The following is a 24,530-nucleotide window of genomic DNA, read 5'->3' as shown; positions in this document are numbered from 1 at the left end:
TGATCAAATAATTATTATAATATTTTTTACTTCGCTTTGAAATATTATAGTGAAATATTTTGCACTGCATTTATCTTGTTGAAATCCTCCAACAGGCTCTTTTTTGTAAGTTGACTGGTTTGCACACCAATAATACAGTGCAATAATAGAATAGTAGAATAGATAGTAAAATTATGCAATAGAATGGCCAGAGTAAAATAGTGCTACAGTACAATCAACAGCGGGGTGTATTAGAAGGCTATGGTGAAGAGGTACGTTTTTAGCTTATTTCTGAAAATATTAAGAGATCTAGCTTCCCTAATGTCCATAGGTAGTGTGTTCCATAACTTTGGTGCATAGTTAGCAAAGGCTGCATCCCTGATTTTCTTTAGACTGTGGCTTGGAACCTTCAATAGACCAGTAGTAGATGATCACAATGTTTATACTTTGTATATAAGGAGGAGGACCTTGAAATCAATTCTAAATGTTACCAGAAGCCAGTGTAGGTTACTTACTTGTAACTTCGGGTTTGATCCAAGGAGTAAGTTGCCCCATATTGCTCTGTAACATTTCTCTTTTTGTTATAGGACCGACTAGTAGGATTTCAGTTTTGCCCTCATTTAATTTTAGGAAGTTGTTCGTCATCCATTTGTTTATTGCTAAGAGACAGGCGGAAATGGAGTTTATAGCTGTGTGATCATTTGGTTCAGCGGAGATGTACAATTGTGTGTCATCTGCGTAACTATGGAAACATACATTGTGCTTTCTAATGATGTCTCCTCAATGTTCAATGTTCAATGCAATGTTCAATGCAAGTAAAGCACTTTAAACTTTAAGTATGACTAAATGCTTTATTGACTATATATATAGTAACTGTTCCAAAATGCATAGATTTCTATGTATTTTAGGGGTTTGGGTGGCTAGCTCTTTTTAATATAAATGTCAGATTGTTTTATTTATTTCATAGATTTCTATGCATTTCAGGAGTTTGGGGGGCTGGCTCCCCAAAATAATTAAATAACATAACCCTAACCTAACCCTAAAACCGAAATAAAGTTAAAAAAAAATAGTTACAAAATCCACCCATTTTCGCCCACAAACCGGCCAAAACCGGCCAAATTTTTTTCGCGCTCAAGCTGCGCGCTCGCGCTTCATAGTTGTTGGTGCCCTTCTGTGCCCTACTGAAGTGCTGGGTCTAGATACGCCCCTGTTACATATTAATATGATATTGTAAGGAAGGGGCAGGACCAGATAAGCTTTGCTTCTTTCTGTCCCTTCTCGAACAAATGTGTTGACAATTGCTTCCATGTCTAGGAAGATATATTTTATTTTATTTGTATTTGTATTTGTATTTGTATTTTTTATTTATCTTTATTTCAAGTGTGTGTGTTTATGGTTGTTCGAGATAAATAAAGATCAAATCAAATAAAGATCAAATCAAATAAAGATCAAATCAAGTCCTCACACAGAGAGTCCTGTTTCTCTCCCCCTCTCTCTCTCCCCCTCTCTCTCCCCCCCCCTCTCTCTCTCTCCCCCCCTCTTCTCTCTCTCTCTCTCTCTCTCTCTCTCTCTCTCTCTCTCTCTCTCTCTCTCTCTCTCTCTCTCTCTCTCTCTCTCTCTCTCTCTCTGCCCCCTCTCTCTCCCTCTCTCTCTTTCTCCCTCTCTCCCCATCTCTCTCCCCCCTTTCTCTCTCTCTCTCTCTCTCTCTCTCTCTCTCTCTCTCTCTCTCTCTCTCTCTCTCTCTCTCTCTCTCTCTCTCTCTCTCTCTCTGTCTCTGTCTCTGTCTCTCTCTCTCTCGCACAGACAGTCCTCTCACAGAGACAGTCCTCTCACACAGACAGTCCTCCCACTCTCTCCCCTCATACACAAATCAATTACACAGTACATTTCGCAGAGTAAATTTTACTCAAAATGTACAATGTACTCAGTTTGAGTAAAATTTACTCTGCGAAATTTACTGTGTAGTCGCAATATTGAACTTCCCATTTCTGAGACGGTTTCTGTCGCGTAAGGGTAAAAAGATCTCTCCTCAGAAGACACTGCGTGGTCCTCAGAGGACAGAGGCGGAGACGAGCGCCGAGAGCGCCGAGAGCTCTTTCGCGATAAAGCGAGACCGGCTCTGGGGAGGTATACGTGCTGATTTAAGGTGCATTAAAAGGATTTACACCCCTCGTCCTCATGACTTCAGAGGATAACGCCACCAGCGCCTCTAATATTCCCATCTATCCGGAGATTTACAAAAAGAGGGGGTTTATGTTGAAGGGAAGGAGCAGGTTGAGCCCTGTCTGGGATCGAGCAGCACGATGAAGCCGCCTCTGCCTGGATGTACAGTATCTGTATAAATCCTTTAAGGAGACTCAGGGTGATGGCACAGAGGAGCTTATAGCGTCACACACCTTGTCCCACAGAATCACTGCAAGTGTCGGCAAACATGAAGGGTGACATTGTGGTATATTTTTATATAAATCAAAAGGCTGTGTGTTTGTCCCATTGCAGCTGAACAGCTGCTGGGGTAGTGATAACCTCAGATAACCTTTTGTTTACGTTCCTAGCTTTTAGAGTTCACCCAAGGCTAAGTGTTTTAAGGATAAGTGTTTTATTGATCTGTATCTATCATAAGGAATTCAGAGAGAAAGGACAAAGGGACTGAATGGCCATTATCGTTATGACTGTAGGGGCTGGTTTGTTTTAAGTAGCGCTGGCTCACTGGTATAAAAAGGAGACCTTTTTGACAGCAGACAACTCAAGAGAGGTTCCACCTTTCAAGTGTCTCATCATTTGTTAAAGATGATTTTCGGTGTATATTCAATAAAGTCTCATTGAAGCGCACCAATGGAGTCTGGCGGTTTTTCTCTCCCTTATATCCTTAAAAAAGAGATTCTACAACGTCAAAAAACAATGGAAATGCCGGAGAGAAAGTGGTTGCTTTTTCACGCTTGGTTGTTTTGTCTGTTTAATGAAATGGAGCGTAGTGTTACACAGTCGATGAGAGGAAATCAACCATGAGACAATAGTAGGAGTAAGTCATATGAACCCTGTACTCTGCCTTTTAATGCTTTGAAAAGAAAGAAAAGATCAGCAGAATAAAAGATTTGTGTCTGAGATTTAGATTTTATTTAATTATTTATCTGTTTATTCATATTGTCATATATAGCTCATTTTCAGCCCCCGTCCTTGGAGAAGGGTTTGGGTGTCCTTGCTCAGGGGCACGTCAGCAGTATTGGTGGGCTCGGTACAGGCGGACACAGATCGCATGTGATCATCGCTGCACTTCCCATCTCGTGTAGGCAGGGGAACGGGTTTGGTAGAGAGGCGTGTTTTGGTTTATTCCAGTATATTGGAAGAATTAGCAGGTCTGTCTTCATCTCATGGCTAATATGCATGAGACGGTTAAAGGTGCAGTTCACCCAAAATAAGAATAAAACATATTTGTGCTACCTATCCATCCAGATATTCTACAAGCCTGCTACAAGCCTCCTACAAGTCTGTTACAAGCCGTCTACAAGCCTCCTACAATAACTCCTACAAGCCTCCTACAAGAACTCCTACAAGCCTGCTACAAGCCTGTTACAAGCCTGTTACAAGCCTTCTACAAGCCTCCTGCAATAACTCCTACAAGCCTCCTACAAGAACTCATACAAGCCTGTTACAAGCCTGTTACAAGCCTTCTACAAGCCTCCTGCAAGAACTCCTACAGGCCTGCTACAAGAACTCCTACAACAACTCCTACAAGCCTCCTACAAGCCTGCTACAATAACTCCTACAAGCCTCCTACAAGAACCCTACAAGCCTCCTACAAGAACTCCTACATGCCTCCTACAAGAACTCCTACAAGCCTTCTACAAGAACTCCTACAAGCCTCCTACAAGAACTTCTACAAGCCTCCTGCAAGAACTCCTACAAGCCTCCCACAAGCCTCCTACAAGAACTCTTACAAGCCTGCTACAATAGCTTACAAGCCTGCTACACGTCGACGCGGTGTCCAATCGGTTTTGGTAAATTAGCTCAACCGACATTTTTTTTTAACAAGACAGGGCAGATCGTTCTGAATTTTCCTTTCGGCGCGCCTGGCACTTGCAGTGGAAAGCGTGTATCTTTCTGAGTTCCTCTGTTGTCACCGAAGTAGTCCGTGATGTGGTCACTCATTAACGCAGAGGAGTCTATACTCATTCCATCTCTTCCTCTATTAAGAGCAACTGATAATCTTTGTGCGGCCATGTCGATGTTATCTAAGCAGCAAACAAGTGTTGTGGGCTACAGGTGCTGTGAATTATAAACACCAGACAGTGTGGGGGCGTACCTCACATTAACAGCAGCCTTTCACATGCAAAAATAGGACAGCCCGAGGGAACTGCCCCCAGAGCTTCGTGAGAGACGATCAGAGTATGTCTCAAGGAGCCATTTTTAAACACAATTTAAACACAATTAGAGTTATTATATATGTTCGCTGTTATACTAAATATGTTCTTCAACCCTCGAACTGTAAGTATATATATATAAAAAAAAAAAAAAAAAAAACGGAAATAAAATTAAAAATAAAAATAAAAAATACTTTCCCTTCTCGTCAGGAACCTGGGTCGCCGAGTTGTAGGCGCGCACGCGCGCACGCCGTGTACATCCACTCCCATAAAGCAGGGATAATCCACCCTGCTACAGTAAGTTATTAGCTTTGGCTATATTTTCCACCACAATTACCCTGGTTAAATATAGGATAAAGGATAAAAAAAATAACCTATAGTCTAATGCAGTGGTTCTCAACTGGTCTAGCCTCGGGACCCAACATTTTCCTTAGTCATTAAGTCACGACCCAAATTTTTTAACCACTATGATTTATTTAAAAAGTTTTTTTTACAGTAATACACAATCTTTCATGCACTGTTAAAAACATGAAATAAACACAAAAAAGTGCAACAAAAGTGCAACTAGGGCTAAAAACCCAATGAAATAAAATAATAATAAATAATATATGCTTCTTAGCAGATTTCTTAGCTTAACATAACAGACCTAAGTTTGGGGGAACTAATGGGATAACTGGGGTTGCAACAAAAGGATGTTGTTTGCTCCTGACAAGAGTCTCAAAGTCTGGGGTGATGGTAGACAAAGCAACTGTGAGGTCATGCTCAATGTCCAATCTGTTCCTCTGCTTTGTCTTCAGCTGGACCAGAGCTGGGAAGCCACTTTCACAAAGATAGGTAGTGCAAAAAAAACTATTAAAAATTTAATTTTTAATTTTTTTTTAACACACAACCGCGACCCACTCAAAATGGCCCCGCGACCCACTTTTGGGTCACAACCCACCAGTTGAGAAACACTGGTCTAACGCATGTCTGTAAATCAAGTTGTGACTTCTCAAAATGCAACTTACTGAAACACTAGCTGGTCATGACGTACAATTAGCGTAGATTTCAATTAGGGATGCTCGATATTGGCTTTTTTACCGATACCGATATTCCGATATTGTCCAACTCTTAATTTCCGATACCGATATCAACCGATATCAACCGATACCGATATATGCAGGTATGTATTCAGCCTGCTGGCAGCTACCGTTAGCTTGCCGAGGCTATTAGCACACCGACAAGCTGCTGGAGCTAGCTACCGTTAGCTTGCCGAGGCTATTAGCACACCGACAAGCTGTGTAGCCAGCTACCGTTAGCTTGCCGAGGCTATTAGCACACCGACAAGCTGTGTAGCCAGCTACCGTTAGCTTGCCGAGGCTATTAGCACACCGACAAGCTGTGTAGCCAGCTACCGTTAGCTTGCCGAGGCTATTAGCACACCGACAAGCTGTGTAGCCAGCAGGCTGAATGCTCCGCGACGCTGGTTGAAGTGGATCTAGGTAGCCAGCAGGCTGAATGCTCCGCGGCGCTGAACTGCCTGGGCCGGTCTGTCTGTCGAAGACCGAGGGAACCGCGTCCGGCTTCAGCTGATTAGTGGTCTTCTGGACAAACATCCCACCCCAACAACATAATCCGAGGCAATGAAGTGTTCGCTGCAGATCCTCCTTCCCTGTCCAACAGGCTGGTCGCGCCGCCTGAGTGCAGCCAGCCTGAGCCAACGTGCCAACAACACTGTTTTTTTCACTGGTAGTTTGTGGAAATTAACCAACTTTCCTCTCTTTCACACGGTAAAATTAGTTTGAACAGCCAGGAGCAATACAAACAGAACCACCGCGGTCCCGTTGTTTTGTAGGCAACATTTTATTTACTGACTGACCCATTCACTATAGGCAGCTAACCAGCAGTGTATACACCAAACCAGCCCCATGACGTCAGCAACAAAATGGCCGCGCCCATAATGATAAATGCTTAAAAAATGCACATAACAAATAGTTTTTTCTTAGAAACTGCTTATTTTTATAACGTGATTTTTTCTGTGGCTTATCTAAATACTAATGTGATGCTATGAATATGTATTTATCGCTATGCTTCATCTCCACTTTAATGTCAGAAAGATATTTTAAAGGGGAACTATCTTATAAATGGCCTTTTTGAGTGTTTAGCATTGTTTCCTAGCTATGTGAACTTATATTAATATGATCTATGTCTCTAATTCTCATATTGGCGCATTCTTCCAATTCTCCTCTCACAATATTCACCCTCACTGAACTGAGTCATCTGAAAATGTGATGATTTGTGATGTCAGAGAGACACCGCTGCATGATAATGGCGAGGTACACGATGAGCTGCAAACAGTGGTTGGAGCCCAGGCTCAAAACGGCTCGAGATCTTGAGGTAGAAAAATGCTGTTTTGAGAACTTGATTAGAAATACAAAACAATGAATAAAAAAATAAAAAATATTACAGAGGTGTTCCATAGACTCACAGGAATTGTGTAAAAGTGCCCAAATAGTGAAAGAAATAGTAAAATAGTTCCCCTTTAAGTAAAAAAAAAAAAAAAAAGTAGAAAAGATAAGCAAGCAACCTTTTTGTACACGAGCAAGCCGCCTTTTTGTACACACACATTTGTCACACGAGTCAAGGGCCCCACACTACATTGAGCTTTTTCCTGTGACATCATAAGGACAGAGGTACAAACGGCTCGTTTAAAGGCACAGTTTCTGAATGCGAGCAGAGTCCAAAATGCGACTTTCCCAGGTTGAGTGTTAGTAGGCCCAGGCCCATCAGAGACAGCAAATGTACAGATGTAGCAGCCGTGTCCGTCTACCCTTGCCGCAAGGTTTCTGGGTAGTTGCCGTATGAACGGTATCAACCAGTAGGGGGCGCTAGGGTTACTTTTTCGTCTCTAGTAAAGGGGAGGGGAGAAACAGCCCGGTGCCGAGGGTTGTTAGATTGCTCCGTTCTCCGCTTGATATGATTAATCAAATGTCCAATCGAATGAATTTAGTTTGTTCATAAAATGCTTAAAATATTAAATATATGAACACAATATGAATATGTGCACAAGCACTGAAAAAGTATTTCCAAATATGGGAGTTTTAAGTTAAATTGTAGATATAACAGTAGATTACTTCCACTTTACTGGTATAACAGTAGACGGTTTCTACTAGGGATGTCCCGATCCAATCACGTGATCGGAGATCGGGGCCGATCACATGATTTTCAGAAGATCGGAATCGGGGGGAAAAAATCTGGAGTTTTTAATTCTTTCATTTCTTTGGTGCACCACTGATAAGCTTTATTTTAATTTTTTTTTAAATTTTGATCCAATGCTGCAAGTGAAAAAAAGAAGCTATAGCCTATACATGTTGGATATAATGGATATACTGTTAAAAAAGCCATATCCATGTTGGATATAATGGATATAAATAAAAATAAAACACTTTGAGGGTCAACTTGCATTATTTATTTTTTTTTCTTAATGCATTGCCGAAAGTTCGGATCGGGAAAAATCAGTATCGGCAGATACTCAATATCACATGATCGGAATCGGATCGGGAGCAAAAAAATGCTATCGGGACATCCCTAACTTCTACTTTACTGGTATAACAGTAGACTACTACTTTACCGGTATAACAGTAGACTATTTCTACTTTACTGGTATAACAGTATATGACTTCTACTTTACTGGTATAACAGTAGACTACTACTACTTTATTGTTATAACAGTAGACTATTTCTAATTTACTGGTATATTATTGGTTTCCTTACTAATGTGAGGGCCGACAATCCACTCCACTGGTCAAATTACTTACTCATGAGTAGTACGTCCATTGATAAAGAAAAGCAATGTCCACAGCCGCTCCAGTGCAAAGTAAAGATATCCAAATGGTTTATTTGCAAAGTCTCTCTTTACAGAAGTGGTCCTAAATCTACTTTCCTAAATATTCCTGTCACTACTACAAATACTACTACAAGTGGCTCCTACTAGCTACAAGTACTAATACAAGCTGTATTATGGGGAAGGAGTCATTTCTGTATTCAGCAGCTGTCTATTGGAACAGTCTGCCCAGTGACCTGAAAATCGTAGACAATGCCGTTAGATTCAAGTCCAGCCTGAAGACATGGCTCAAAAGGGACTATACTTAACCTAGACACTTAGCTTAAGGCACCCTTGCATGTTGTATGAGTCTGTTATGTATATAAATGTTAAATGGTATATGTGATGTGTTGTGATGTCATGTTTTGTATGATGCATGTCTAAGCATCACACTCTCCTACCCCCCTACAAGGACCACAATGGAAATATTTGTATATATATATTTGTGTTTCATCCTTGGCAGTATATCCTGACTGTCACATGTTTATTTTTTATATTGTCAAATAAAGTCATTCATTCAAGCTACAAGTACTACTACAAGGTAAGAAAACTGTATTTTCCCAGTCTCCAAAATCACCGCCGACTCGACACATGAAAATTCCTTCGTAATGTGAAAGCCGTAAATCCACTTGTTGGCTTCTGGCTTCAGTCCATGGTTGAGTCTGGCAACTGGTTGTGGAAGCATGCTGCTCTCAAACAATTGATCTTTGACTGACTAAAATTCAACCTACGAAAGCAATCTTAACTACAGAAGGCAAGATGGAAAATAACATTAAAGAAATGAGCAAAACATTGGAGAGCTTGGCGCGAGAGGTGAGAGAAGTAGCGAAAAAACAAACTGAACTTGTGAACCTCTTGACCGAAGTTAAGGAACTCAGGAATATGCTGGAGGAAAGAGAGGAGAAAATAAAGAAGCTGGAATCGAAAGTGAACAATCTGGAGAAGCTGGAACGGAGAGTCCAGGAACTGGAGCTTTTCACAAGAAAGGACGATGTAATCATAAGTGGAATGGAGGTGAAGCCGAGGTCGTATGCAGCAGCACTTTCAGCAATGGGAGGTGAGGAGCCTCGCCATGAAGACCAACAATCGCTGGAGATGCAAGTCGCTACCTTCCTGAGAAGCAAGGACATCCACCTTGACAAGAACAACATTTCTGCTTGTCACATTCTTCCGAGAAGAGATCGAGAGGCCAAACCTGCAATCATTATTCGGTTTGTAAACCGCAAACATAAGACGGAGCTGCTAATGCAAGGGAAAAAGCTGAAGGGAACCAACGTTTATATAAATGAACACCTAACAGCAAAGAATGCCGAGATTGCCAGAGAAGCACGTCTGATGAGAAAAAACAACAAGATTAAAGCAACGTGGACCAGAGACTGCAAAGTGCTCATTAAGTTGAAGGGCGATACACCTGACACAGAGAAGGTAATCATGATAAGAGAGCTAAAAGACCTTGACCCTTATAAATGACTGTGTTCTCTGTTTTGACGGTGTTTTGGACTGCCTTCTGGGTCAAATATTTCTGCATAGCTCACTGCTGCATGAACTCTAGTCCTATGTTGGCTTTTTTGGGTCTTGCAAGACTAATGCTTAGACAAAGGGCTGATTATGAAATATTATTCTTTCCACATGCTGATATCAAACTCACGTGTGTCATAGGCTCTGCTTTGTTCCCATTTTTGATAAATTATTTGCCATACTTTTTTGGGTCTGTAAATAGTCACTGCATGAGAAATTGGACTGCGTTAAGCAAATTGTCTGAGGATGATAAGGATTTATTATTAGGATTAATGGTTATTATTATGATTATTATAGGCTATTATTGTGCTAGGATTTGTTTTGTTGATGATTTAACCTCTCTTTATGCATGATTTCAATGTAGACATTGACCCTGAGGTCAACCTCTTTAATAATATTGATATAGTGTGTGACTACTATACAGAAGAGCAAGTAAATGGTGAAGTAGATCATGCAAATCGATTTTCAATCATACACTTTAACATCAGGAGTATGTACAAACAATTTTCACACATCAAAGACTATCTGAGCCAATTTTCTACAGTTTAGTTTAGTAGCAATTTCTGATACCTGGATTGCCCAAGAGAAAGAAGAGTGTTTTGAGTTGGATGGGTATGATTTTAGATGTATAAACAGAATCCACAAAGGGGGAGGAGGGACTGCTTTATTCATTGATAAAAAAACTAAAGTATAAGGTTATTGACCACATGAGTGCTGCTATTGAAGACCTCTGTGAGTACATTACAGTGGAGATTGAAAGGGAAAAGCAGAAAAACATCTTGGTTAGCTGTGTGTATAGAGCGCCTAATTCAAGCATTGAGAATTTCAGAGAAAAGATGGAAGAGCTACTTACTAACATAGAGCAAAAGGTTACATTCATTTGTGGCGACTTTAATATCAATCTTTTAAACCCAGACAAAAAAACAAATATAGATAATTTTACATCAACCATGCATAGCCTAGGCCTCTTCCCGATAATTAATAAGCCTAGCAGAATAACCTCTCATTCTGCTACTTTGATCGATAACATTTTCACTAATGTTATAAATAATAGAATTGTGTGCGGACTGCTGACAAATGATATAACAGATCACTTACCAGTTTTTGTAATAATAGAAGATAATAATCAGCCAAAGAGGGAATCTCAGAAAATGTGTAATAAAAGGCACCTTTCAGAGGACTCAATAGGGGCACTCAAAATGGAACTGGCTATCCAGCAATGGGTTGAGGTGTTTGAAGCAACTGATGTGGACTCAGCATATGGCTGCTTTCTGAATACATTCATGACTTTATATGATCGTTTCTGTCCTATTGTGCAGCAAAGTAGCCGACAATAGGAAGCCAGATAAACCATGGATAACAAAAGGAATTTCAAATGCCTGTAAAAAGAAGAATACTCTTTATAGAGATGTCATCAAGCATAGAACTAAACAGAAATAAATCAAATATAAAATATATAAAAATAAATTAATAGATACTATAAGAAAACGTAAGAAGGATTATTATAATAACTTACTAGAAATTAATAAAAATGATATTAAAGGAACATGGAAAATTATAAACACAATAATTGGAAAATCAAATAACAAACCAGGCTATATTGATAATTTTTCTGTAAATGGAACGGAAATAACCAACATGCATGAGGTAGTGGAGGAGTTTAATAATTTGTTTGTAAATGTTGGCCCAGATCTTGCAAGGAAGATCAAGCCTCCACAAGGGGGAGCTATTGAAGAACAATACATTGATAGAAATCCATCCACAATCTTTTTGTATGACGTATCTAATATGGAAATAATTGCTATTGTAAACAATCTCAAGAATAAAACATCTACAGATGTGAATGGGTTAGACATGTCTCTTATTAAAAAATGAATCAAAGAAATTGTAGATCCAATTACTTTCATATGTAATCTATCTTTTAGGATGGGGACCTTTCCAACTGAAATGAAAACAGCCAAAGTAATTCCAATACATAAAGCAGGAGATTTTTTTATTTTTTTTACAAATTATAGGCCTGTTTCTTTAAAAAAAAATACATCCGGATACTCAAGTAGAGATATGCATAGATAATGTTCATCTTGAAAGAGTAAATGAATATACTTTTTTAGGGGTCGTGATAGACCAAAACCTCAGCTGGAAAACTCATATTAACTATGTAAAGAAAAAAACAGCGAGTAGCTTGGGTATCTTAAGAAAAACCAGACACATATTAAATTTGAAATCATTATACACAATTTATTGTACTCTTTTATTACCATATCTAACTTACTGTATAGAAACTTGGGGAAACACATACAAAACTAATCTGAATCCTATTTTCATCTTACAGAAAAAGGCAATAAGGGCTGTGAACAATGTTAGTTATCTCCATCCTACAAACACACTGTTTTTTTAACTAAGGGCATTAAAGTTCCTCGACTTAGTTGACCTTAAAACAGCAGAGATAGTTTTTAAAGCTAGAAGTCATCAACATGTAACTTACAAATGTTGTTTAAAGAACGAGAGGTGACGTATAATTTAAGAAGAACACTCAATTTGAAACAGCCTAGAGCTCGAACCACACTTAAAAGTATGTCTGTGTCAGTTAAAGGAGTGAAACTCTGGAACAATATACCGGATGAAATAAAAAACAGCAGGAGTATTTTTAAGTTGAAAAAGATGTTTAAAAACAGGGTTCTAGAATCTTATAGTACAATTTAACCTACAATCTTTTTTTATACATTTTTTTTCTACCATGAAACTCTGGTATTGCAGATGAATTTTAGATTTTTCCTATGTTGGCTTATGTTCTTTTCAGGAATGTTTTTTTTTGTTGATTGTTGTTTTTTTGTTTGTTTGTTTTATCTTGCAAACTTTAACTTTTTTTGTTCTTTTCTGGATCGTTTTTTGTTGATTTTTGATTGTTGCTTTATTTTTGTTATATTTTGAAAACTAACTTTTTTTGAATTTGTTTTTTTGAATTAGGGGTAGGTTGCTCTATAAGCCTTCGGCTTCAAACCTATCCTTTTCGTTTGTTTATTTGTGAAAATGTTCGAAAAATTATGTTTGTTTTTTTATTTTTTTTTATTTGTCTTTTCCCCCCTCCTTTTTCCTCCGATTTTCTCCCATCCCAATGTTAGTCGTTATGCCAATTCCCAATCCCCTCCCTGGTCGCTGCGCACATACCCCCCACAGTCGGTCTGGGAGAGTGGAGGCTACCACGTGCTTCCTCCGACACACGTCTAGCCAATCAACCGCTTCTTTTCACCTGGCAGCGCTGACTCTCACTGAGAGGGTGTAACGTGTGGAAGGATCACACTACCCCCCTTAGATCCTATCTGCGCTGAGCAGGCGCCCCGACCGAACTGTAGGAGTCGCTGTTTACAACGACCCGGACCCACCCCGCCAGCTTTCCCACCCTCTAATACAGCCAATTGTATTAGTGTGAACGGCCAGTCAAGCTGGTGACAACGCCGGAGCTGTGAGCTGGATTCGAACAGGCGAATCCAGCGTCTCCGGCGTTTGGTGACGAACGCAATCTCCGCTACGCCACCTGACCGCCCCTTGTTTTTTTATTTGTAAACATTCAAAATAAAATAATTCATTCATTCATCTTCAGAGTCCATCCGTTCGGTCAGTCTGGTCGAAGATGCAAAAGGCCCCGCTGGACCCCACCTGCCTCCGCTGGGGCTGGGGCTCCTCTATGCGCCCGTCGGGGAAGGCATGCTTGTAGAAGCAGTTGGAGCCGAACGGGCAGGTCCCGTGACCCTCGTCGAAATATCGACACGGTTGTTTCCCCATGCCGTCTTTGTATTTCTGAATTAGCTTCTGCTTGTCCTCCTTGTCTTCCACCCAGTACTCGCTCGGGATCACAAAGTTGGACGTGATTCGACACTTTGGGCAAGACATGGTGATCTTTCTCTCGAACTGCTTGCTGCTCCGCCACTTGCGGATGCACTTCAGGCAGTAGCAGTGGCTGCAGTTGGACAGGATGCCGAAGCGGCGCTTGCTGGGGTGGGTCTTCTCAAACACCACCTCCATGCACACGCCACACATCATGTCCTTGCTGCGCTGGATGGCAACCGAGATCTCCATGTCCTTCTTGTGAGACTCGATGCACGCCTGAAAGCCTCTGTGCCTTGCTTCATCATAGGCGGCATTCTTCTTAATATGTAGAACTGTAGGGTGGGTAAGCTTGCAGACTTGGCAGCTCATCTTTTCTAGGCAGGCGTTGCTCGGGTGACCCTGTTTCAGACAGCTGAAACATAGGCCGTTACTCCAGAGAAAATCTATCTTATCCTTGTGAAGAGACTTCTTCATCTTTTTGCATTGCTCAATGGCATGTTCTCCTTGGCAGAAGAGGCAAGGGTTGAAGAAGGCACAGAGTGTATCCCCCTTGGTCCTTGCTTTAGTCTCTGCCGGGTTCTTGACTGCTGTAGCAGCTGTTGTGAAGCTTCCTTGAGCGCCGCTCTTTCTGTATGTCTTCTCATCTTTGTGAGCCTTAGCTTGGCTCTTGTTTCCATCTGTGATATTGCCGAAGAGAGGGTGTAGGGCTTCCTGGGCTTGTAGGTTGACAAATTCGGCATGGTCGCTGAACTTGGCGTTGAGGCATCCAGTGAGATAGCGGAGCCAGGAGCCAAAGGAGCGGAGCCAGTCCAGCGCCTTGTCTATATACGCCATTGAGATGATGTATCCATTTCCAAAATTCCCCGTCTGTTGAGGGGGCAGCGTAGCATGGCATTGCTGCCTCACTGGGAAATCCACCCTGGCTCGTTGGGTCTCTTGTTGCTTAGACTCTTGTTCTTTCTGCATAGCACCGCCAGGTGCTCTGGAGCTGCTACTGTAAACAGGTTCTTCCTTTTCTGCTACGGCCTCGAGAGCAGGCCTAGCCTGCCCGTGAGCTGGTGCTACGACGGAAATCCTTTTATCTATGTACGAGTCCATTCCATCCCTACGGGACACTCTGGATGCGGCTGGCTGGCCCTCGTACTCTGCCAGTACTTTGCACTTAGCCTCCAAGGCAGCTAAAGCAGTCCGGACCTGTAACTCCTCTCTCTCTGCTCTTCTCTCTGCTCTTAGCTTAACCTCATTAGCCAAGAGCAGAGCCTCCTGTTCCTCGAGTTGTCGTTTTTGTTTTAGAGCGGAAGCCTGGGCTAGCAACTCTGCCCTCTCTAAGTCAATTTTCAGACGCACGCCTGCTGATGATGTTCTGGAAAAGGTAGTGGATGGTGCTCTAGACCTTTTCCCCTCTACGATGCCGGATGCACTGTCTTCAGGCTTGATCTCATCTTGGTGCTTCCTAGACTCCGCTGTACGCTTATGCACCTCCTCCATCCATACACCAGCCTTTTCTGTGAAGTTGTAAAATGTGTCAGCCTTCGGCGTGAACCATTCATCCTGATCGTTCTTCCTCTCCTCTTTTGATGTCTTGCTTATGTTTTTGCTTATTGCCGCCTGGACTGCGGTATTAAGCTCACAGAACTCTCCGAGCAGACTGTTGAATTCTACCAATCCTGTCTGTACACCTTCCAAATTACCGTCGTCGTCCGCATCCATTAATTGATTCATCTTCTTCATGTGACCAGTTAGATGACCTAACGTAGACGTCCTTTTATTAATGGCATTACGGACCTTTTCCTCCTGGACCTTTTGTGTCTTCTCACCCTTCTTAAGTTTCGACATTTTGTTGTTATCCTTCTTTCAGCGCTCCAGTAGTTTGTGTTGATCCCTTTTCCTCCTGGAACAGAGTTTTCTTACTATTGTGAGGGCCGACGATCCACTCCACTGGTCAAATAACTTACTTGTGAGTAGTCCGTCGTTGATAAAGAAAAGCAATGTCCACAGCCGCTCCAGTGCAAAGTAAAGATATCCAAATGGTTTATTTGCAAAGTCTCTCTTTACAGAAGTGGTCCTAAATCTACTTTCCTAAATATTCCTACTACAAATACTACTACAAGTGGCTCCTACTAGCTACAAGTACTAATACAAGCTACACGTATACTACAAGGTAAGAAAACTGTATTTTCCCAGTCTCCAAAATCACCGCCGACTCGACACATGAAAATTCCTTCGTAATGTGAAAGCCGTAAATCCACTTGTTGGCTTCTGGCTTCAGTACATGGTTGAGTCCATCCATTAGCTGCTATTCAGTCCCGCAAAAAGACCCGTTCTGAGGAAACACCCGCTTATATAGAGACCCAAAGGTTCTAGAATGTTTCGGTTATGACATCATACAGTGACATCACGAAGGTTCCATAACTTTCTATCATGATGTCATCATGTGGTTCTAGAATGTTTTACGTTCTAGAAAGTCTACTATGACGTCACCCCAAACGTTATGGACTGTTTTATGTTCTAGAAAGTTCTATTATGACATCACCACAAACGTTCTAGAAGGTTCTATGTTCTAGAATGCTCTATTATGACAAATACGACGGTTCAATGACTCTCTAAATCCCATCAATATTAAACATTCATATAATACAATAACCTAAACACATATAGCTTTGGCTCTTACACCGGCCCCTAATTGTCCTTCTAATCTAGAAACAATTACTAACTACTAAAAACCAAGGAGCCAAACCAAACACTATTTCAACTGATAAGTGTGACCGCGACCAGTGCTATAGCCTACATGTCTATTTTTTCATTTTCCAGATTTTTCCAGATTGTGAAAGTACAGAATGTAAGCTTTCAAATGATGTGTCATACTTTGAAATCTGAGAATGTTATTATTGTGATGTGCTAATTTTAAATCTTGTAGCAGTCTTTTTTCCCCAGAGACCTAAGCAGAGAAAACAGCTCTTAAAGATTTGACACCTTTTGCCAGGATTCTGCTGGGCGTAAACAATACCTCCCAGCCACACCTCTCCCCTGAATAGTATTAACATAATTAAGTGCTGTGACAGCCATGCTGACAGATCAGATACAAAATCAAACATTTTGTATTGTAGTAGTAATATAACTACTAGTCTGAATAATGTATATTTCAGTTATTGAATTGAAAACCTTTATTTATGTATTCCAATATCTGTTTTATTGATTAATGATATATTTTTAAAGAATGCAGGTTATAGCTGTATAAAACAAATGTCTGTCCCATTGTACCAATCAATGGGATATATTGCATGTTGGCTATAATGATTTTATAAAAAAGAGAGAGATTAAATGCATGGCCATATATTTATACATTCATGTGACATCACAGCATATTCTTTGTATAGCCCAGTGTTTCCTGAAAACAGATATGTACAGTGTTCAGGTTATACATCTATCATTACACAATTACAACCAAAATAGGAAGAAATTATGTTGACCGCAGGGAATTTTAATGCATAGTTGGTAGAACTGGCCAGCGGAGTGATAGACACAAGCCTCATTATTATCATTATCATTATCTTTGTTACCACCTTTCATGTGACAACTGGACGAAAATCAGCAGACAATATCAAATCAATTCAAGAGGTTTATTAGTCACATACATACCAGGGCATACAGTGAAATGCGGGTGGTCATGCCTGCATCGATTGTGCAATAATACTAATAATAAAATACATAAACAGGTAATAAGAAGGCATACGATGTGCATGATAAAAATAGACATGCTAATACAGTTTCAACTCTGTCATTATGCTATACTACAATAATCTAAACTATACAAGAACCACATCGGTTCTTTCCTTTAAAGTGACCTTTCCATTTAGTTTAAAGTGACTTTTTTTTATTCATTGCATACATACCAGGGCATACAGTGAAATGCGGTTGGCCATGCCCGCTACGATTGTGCAATAAAACAATAGTAATAATAATAAAAATATAATGTACATGTACCGGTACACAACAATACAATTCTTCTATGTCCCTATGCTATACTAGTACTACTATACTATCAAGTCAAGTCAAGAATGCAATAATAAGAATCCAATAGGATGAGAATGCGACATTGTGCAATAATACAAGTAATAAGAATAAGACATATCAGGTATATGTACATGAGTTTTACAAAAGCTTTTACTCTACAAGAACCACTCCTGTTCTTGTTTAATTTTTTTAAAGTGACCTTACATTGTGAGCGTGTGCAGCATGAGTGTGTGTGTGTGTTCATGTTAAAGTGACTGCTAGTACAGTGTGTGTGTGTGTGTGTGTGTGTGCTCTACATCCATGTGTCTTCTCCATGGTATCTAACATCGTACAGTCTTCTTGTTCTGAGGTGCTCTAGACGTTGGGAGTGGGCATGTAATGTCTTTTGCGTCATCAGAACAGTATTGTCTTATCTCCTTATAAAGATATTCCTGTCGGTCGTTGTCTAGACCAGGTGGGGGGAGGACAGGAAAACCAGAGATGGTTGGGTAGCGTTTTGGGTCTTTCAACAGCTGAAACGTGAATGGCTCTGTATCGTCACAGTGTAATTTCGCCGTCACCATGCCAGGACTGTTGGCATCGAAGCTGAAGTGCTGGTATTTCTTTATTTGTGGGAATCTTTTGAAGAAGCCTCCCAGATGTTGTTGCCAGTCGTAGCTTGGAACATACACTGTGCCATCTTCGCGACCGACAAGTTGGGGGATATTGACTCCTTTCACTGCAGAGCTTTTCCTGACGATGTCTGCGATGCCTGCCAGGGTGTCGACCGCAGTCTTCCTGTAGACCTGCTTTATCAAACCGAAGCACCAGTCGGGGCCAAACTTAGTGTGGCCTGCAATTAGGAAGTGGAGCGGAAGCTGCAGGTGAAGTTTGTGAATAGTACGCCACGCAAAATACCATAAGACATAATTGTTTTTATTTTGCCCGGAGCAATTGTCGCAGTGCAGGTCCACTGATTTTTCTCCAACTCCATAGTTGGTGAAGAAATGATCCACATAGCTGATAACGGCATTGCTGCCTTTACCAGTTGACATCCCTTCATCAATCAGGTAATTCACCTGCTTCGTCAGCCCTTCACAGTGGACACCGAACAGGCCACATTTGCGCGGTGTTTGAAAAAAGATGGGACCCACTTGAAAAGGGTGAGATGGAAAATGAACCTGACAGAGAAAGAAGAAAAAGAAAAAAGGACATTGAAATAAGGGAACAGGGGAGGAAATTAGGCCACTTTACTAGCCAAATGCAAGTATTTTTTATGTTTGGCGAGTGATTCATGAAAAAATACTGCTAAAACTATAAGGAACTATTTTTACATTAAAACTGAATAAACTATAATAACAATAATAAACCGTATTTGTATAGCACCTTCATTCCAAGAATTGCAGCTCAAAGTGCTTCTCTCTCTATATTCTCCTCTCTTTTCCTATTCTCTCCTCTCTTCTCCTCTCTTCTCCTATTTTCTCTCTCCTCTCTCCTCCCACTCTCATCTCATCTACTCTCTTCTCCTCTCATCTCCCATTTTCTCTCATCTCTCCTCTCCTCTCTTCTCCCCACCTCTCCTATTTTCTCTCTCCTCTCATCTTATCTCCTCTCTTCTCTCTCCTCTCCTTTCCTCTCCTCTCTCCTATCCTCACTCCTCCCCTCTCTTCTCCTATCCATGTTTCTCTCTCCTCTCTTCTCTCCTCCCCTCTCATTTCCTCACCCCACCACTTTTCTATTCTCCTCTCCTCTCTTTTCTCCTCTAATGCTATCTCTAATCAATAGCATGACGTTCCCTACAGGGTCCTACAGTCACCAAATACACTCCAAATACAACTCAAACGTTCCTGTAAGTTTTCCTTTAACAACAAGAAGCAACATTATATTGGATATTCACCTGCTGTGCGTAATCAAAGCTGTAGTGCAGGGAGGGGCAACTGGCGGCCTGCGGGCCGCATGCGGCCCTCACCGACGTTCCATGCGGCCCCAGGCCAATATATATAAAAAAAAAAAAAAATTATAATTTTTTTTTTTTTTTTTTTTTTTTTTTTTGTATTGTATTCGACTAAGAAGAGTTGGCAGTCGACTATGGCTCCTTTCGATCGATTAGTCGACTATTTGACTAATAGGGGTCAGCCCTAGTGTGGACATATGAAACGCTGTTGAAAGTGCTGTGCAGCAATATGGGGGTTTTGATAAACTGTCGGCTGTTGTTACCGATGGAGCACCGGCAATGAAAGGAAAACACACAGGATTCGCCGGGCTTCTATGGCAGAGTGGCGTTGAGTGTCCAATGCTGCACTGCATTATACATCAGGTAAGTTCGCTAACATAATTTCCATCTATTGTGGGTCACTATAATGACCAATGCGAGTCGAGTGTAGTCAAATTATATGCAAGAGTCGTTAAATCGTTTTTCTTTTTTTTCATCTGATATAGGAGGCTCTCTGTGCCAAGAAGCTTGACTACTACAGCCATGTTATGGATTTGGTTACCAAGGTTACCAATCTAATTCGTGGAGGCAACAGGTCACTAAACCATAGAAAGTTTGTCTCCTTTTTGGAAGAGATGGACACTGATTATGGCGACTTGCAGCTACACACAGAAATCCAATGGCTGAGCCGTCAGAAAGTACAGGAGCGACATTGAAACACTGCAAATGCAATTCAATGATCGTTTTGAAGATTTCAACGGCATGCAGTCACGGATAGCGCTGTTTGCCGGCCCCCTCACCGCTACGGTGTCAGAGCAGCCCCCACCGTTGCAGCTTGAACTGTGCGAGCTACAGTCAGATCCTTTTTTTCAAGCAAAGAGAAATGAGAGGGGAATTTCGTTTTGGAAACTGCTACCTGAGCCCCGCTTCCCACTCCTCAGGGACTTTGCCCTCTCTATGGCCAGTATGTTTGGGAGCACATACATATGTGAGAGCAATTTCTCAAACATGAAGCACATCAAGTCAAAGTAGAGAAACAGGCTGTCGGATGAAACATTATTTCATCTGATGCAGATTGCATGCACAAACATTGAAGTTGACATTCCTGCTATTGTGCGCCAAATGGAGAGACCACAAGTGTCTCATTAAAGACAGGGGGGGAGGAGATGATGAAGAGGTGTAGAGGGGGGGAAGGAGATGATGAAGAGGTGTAGAGAGGGGGGAAGAGATGATGAAGAGATGTAGAGAGGGGGGGGAGATGATGGAGAGGTGTAGAGAGGGGACCATTATTATTATTATTATTATTATTATTATTATTATTATTATTATTATTATTATTATTATTATTATTATTATTATTATTATTATTATTATTATTATTATTATTATTATTATTATTATTATAACCATTATTGACCCACTGTGGGGCGAGGGTGAATGTCATGCCAGTTTAATAAAGGGTCAATGGGAGGCATGTAGTATTGCACTTTACTTTACTTGCACTTTACTTGTTTACTTTTGTAGTGTTCAGATAACACTAATAACACAAACACAAAGCAGCATTCCTGCTGCATTTCACTACAACAGTAAATCAAAAGTGCAATAATAAATGATTTTGTTAAATGTATACACTTTTATCCTGCTACTAAACAAAACATTCCTGAGTGCTTCATATCCATAACATGCATTTCAGTGTTATAATGTTTTGTTTAGTAGCAGGATAAAAGTTTATACATTTAACAAAATCATTTATTATTGCACTTTTGATTTACTGTTGTAGTGAAATGCAGCAGGAATGCTGCTTTGTGTTTGTTGAGCAGTGGGCTTTAAGTTCATACATTTATTTTATTAGAAGCCTTAATTATAATTGATAATTTTTGTATATATATGGGGTTACACAGCAATACTTTTAAATTCAGCTGTTTATAAATTCATAAAGTTGAAATTGCATTACTAAATGCATTTGAAATGGAATAAAAACAAAGTTACAACAAATTATAATTGTTTATATACCTTGTGACTATTAGGGCTATTTGAGTGATGGGGTACTACTGGCGGGACTGCCGATAAACAATGCGGCCCCCCAGATTGATTGTGGACATTTTGTGGCCCTCACCATATACAAAGTTGCCCACCCCTGCTGTAGTGCATCGTGATATCTCTGCTTGCAGGTGGGGAGGGGCCTAGCGACAGATCCATGTTCGCGGCGCATGTGCTCTTTGTGGCCGCCGTCATCTCCCGCAACAGCTCGCGTTCTCTGTCAACAAGGGCCAGATGTTTTAACTGCACCTGGATGAAAGCATGAATGAATGAAAACGTTATTTAACAGATTGCAGAATGGGTACAACACAGTACGGCTCAATACACACACACACACACGGCTAATGAGGTGGCAGTGCTCAGTTATCCTCAGGTTATCCTAATGTGATGTGTGTTGAAGCTAGGGCTGGGCGATATGGCCTAAATATGATATCACGATATTTTCTGACCTTTCGGCGATACACGATACACATCACGATGTTTTTCTTTTTTTCCCCAAACAATTCATTATGAGGCTTACCAAGACAGTATTCGAGTTTGCAAGCTAACATTAAAGACAAAATAAAATACCCATGCATTTAGCATTTTTATATTATATATTAGATTTAGATTATTGGATTATTAGATTATATATTGCATATATTTAGCAATGAGATATTATATGATTTAGATATGAAATATGATTAATTGAAAATGGGGGACCCTGATGTAAACAAGACGAAAGTCTTTCTCTGGTCTGCATCCCCTTAACAATTGTATGTATTGAGCTGTACTGTACCCATTCTGCAATATGTTAATAAAGTTTTAAATCAATCAATCAATAAATAGCATTTTAGCATTTTTATGAAACTACTGTATATTTGTATGTCTCTAAATGTTTTGATGAATTGAAAATGGAGGACCCTTATGTAAAAAAGGCAAAAGTCTTTTTCTGGTCTTCATCCTCCAGTCCACTGTTGTTGTATTGAGCTGTACTGTATTGTAAAAAACAGTCTGTAGTGTAGTAGTGAAAGTAGACTGTACACACCTGGGCCCTCATTCATCAACGTGTGCGTAGAACATGTTCTATTTCCACACGTAAGCACAGAATTTAGAATGAGTGTACGCACAGGGAAGTCGGGATTCATCACACGTGCGTACGCAGGTTCTACGCACACCTGTCATGATGAATATGACTTTGATCCTACGTTTGAGCTCGTGCACTGTTTTAAGTATTTGCATACCAGAAACGCCCCGATTAACCATATACGGTAATGGAATACACCCATGAAATGTGGAAAAATGGACTAAGCCGAGGGAAGCGTGTCATGAGACAGGCTGACAGATGTGTACACTTACGGTGATGTCGGATATGATATCTATTAACCATTGCTGCCTGGGCAGCGCAAACACTAATAAATACCGCGCTGGAATATGACTGCCTTTTCCCGTGTTGTTTGATTAATACCCAGGGATTAAAGTTCTCCTCAATTTTATTCCAAATCGCGATGGATCTCCCGTCAATTCTCTACCTGCTGCATATGATTTCTAGAGGCATACTACAATCTATTTTGATGTCAGTATTGGGTAGCCTATATAAACAATAATACGAGAGCATATACAAGAACAATGAATCTTACTGCCATGTATGATGTAGCAGATACGCCATGTGTAGCCTGCCTATATGGGATCAATACAAACATGAACTTGAATTCCATCATGTCTGTGTGCGGGACACTGCGGGAACTCACAAGGCTGTTGTCACAATGTAAATAAGAATGTGCACTGAAAAGTTACAGTATGTAGTTGGTTGATTATTTGTATGACAGTCAGTAAACCCTTGCAAAAAGTATCCGTTTTATTTAATGAATTGAAAACATTCAGCATCGCCTTCCTCCCGGCATCCAGCAATAACATGTATCAGGCAAATGCGCATCGCAACATTGACTGAGTGGAATCCCTTTCTATTCACATAACTGCATTTGTGATGGAGCTTTGACAGCTACAGTAACAGTCTATTGCTCGATCCATCTCCAATATCACGATGGACCGTGCCGGTGGCAAAGACCCGAGGGTGGAGAGGATCTTGAATGAATTCCATCATCATATATATATGTTGTGTGTCTGTCCACTATGTTTGTTACTTTGTTATTCCCCCCCCCCCCCCTATCTATGTAAAGCGACCTTGGGTCTCTTGAAAGGCGCTATATAAAATGAAGCTATTATTATAATTGTTATTATTATTATCATCACATCTGTGCGGGAGCTCACAAATAGACTGTTAGTCTCAGTGAAGTTTCAACGGAGGTCATCTATTCTAACCAACAAATTGAAGTAGAAAGCATTTCGTGACCAATCTTATTTGGAAACATGACACACAAAATAATTTGCTTTTTATTTGAAACAATATCTAATCGCGTTTGGAGGTTGGTGTTTTGCGTCTGCCCCCCCATGCCAAACAAGCAGGCCAACCTCTTGTTCGCGTGTGAGCCCGTTATAATTACACTACTGTCGCTATTTTACAATGAACTATAATGAATTACGGGTCATACAGAAGTTGAACACTAATGCACGGAAGCTTATTTCCGCCTTGAAACTAATGCAGAACTGAGGAGTGCTTATGCGTAGTAACGATATTCTACCACTGGGCGTCAGCTAAGTGTGCTCTGACCTGTGCGTAGACGTAAGCACGGAGTCAAGTTCAAGTTGAAATTGATGAATCCCACTCTTTGCTTAGAAATGATCGTACGCACAGGGTAAGCACAAATCTGTGCGTAGAACACGTTGATGAATGAGGGCCCTGGAGTTTCTCCACCTGCAACTTCTCTGGCCTTCCCGCGGCTTGCTGTAATTGGTGATTGTTGGAGTAGCATTGAGAACACAGATCTGTCCTGGGTTTTGTGATCAGCTTTCCACAACCGAAGGAAGGATCTCTGACCAACAACACGAAATCCTGAAAAGACAAGTGTTTTTGTTAGATTGGTAGAATAAGAAAAAGTGGGAACCATGTGTGTGTGTGAGAGAGAAAGAGAGAGAGCAA

Source organism: Notolepis coatsorum (assembly GCF_963971535.1).
Source record: "Notolepis coatsorum genome assembly, chromosome: 3".
Taxonomy (NCBI): Eukaryota; Metazoa; Chordata; class Actinopteri; order Aulopiformes; family Paralepididae; genus Notolepis; species Notolepis coatsorum.
This window is presented reverse-complemented; position numbering follows the sequence as displayed.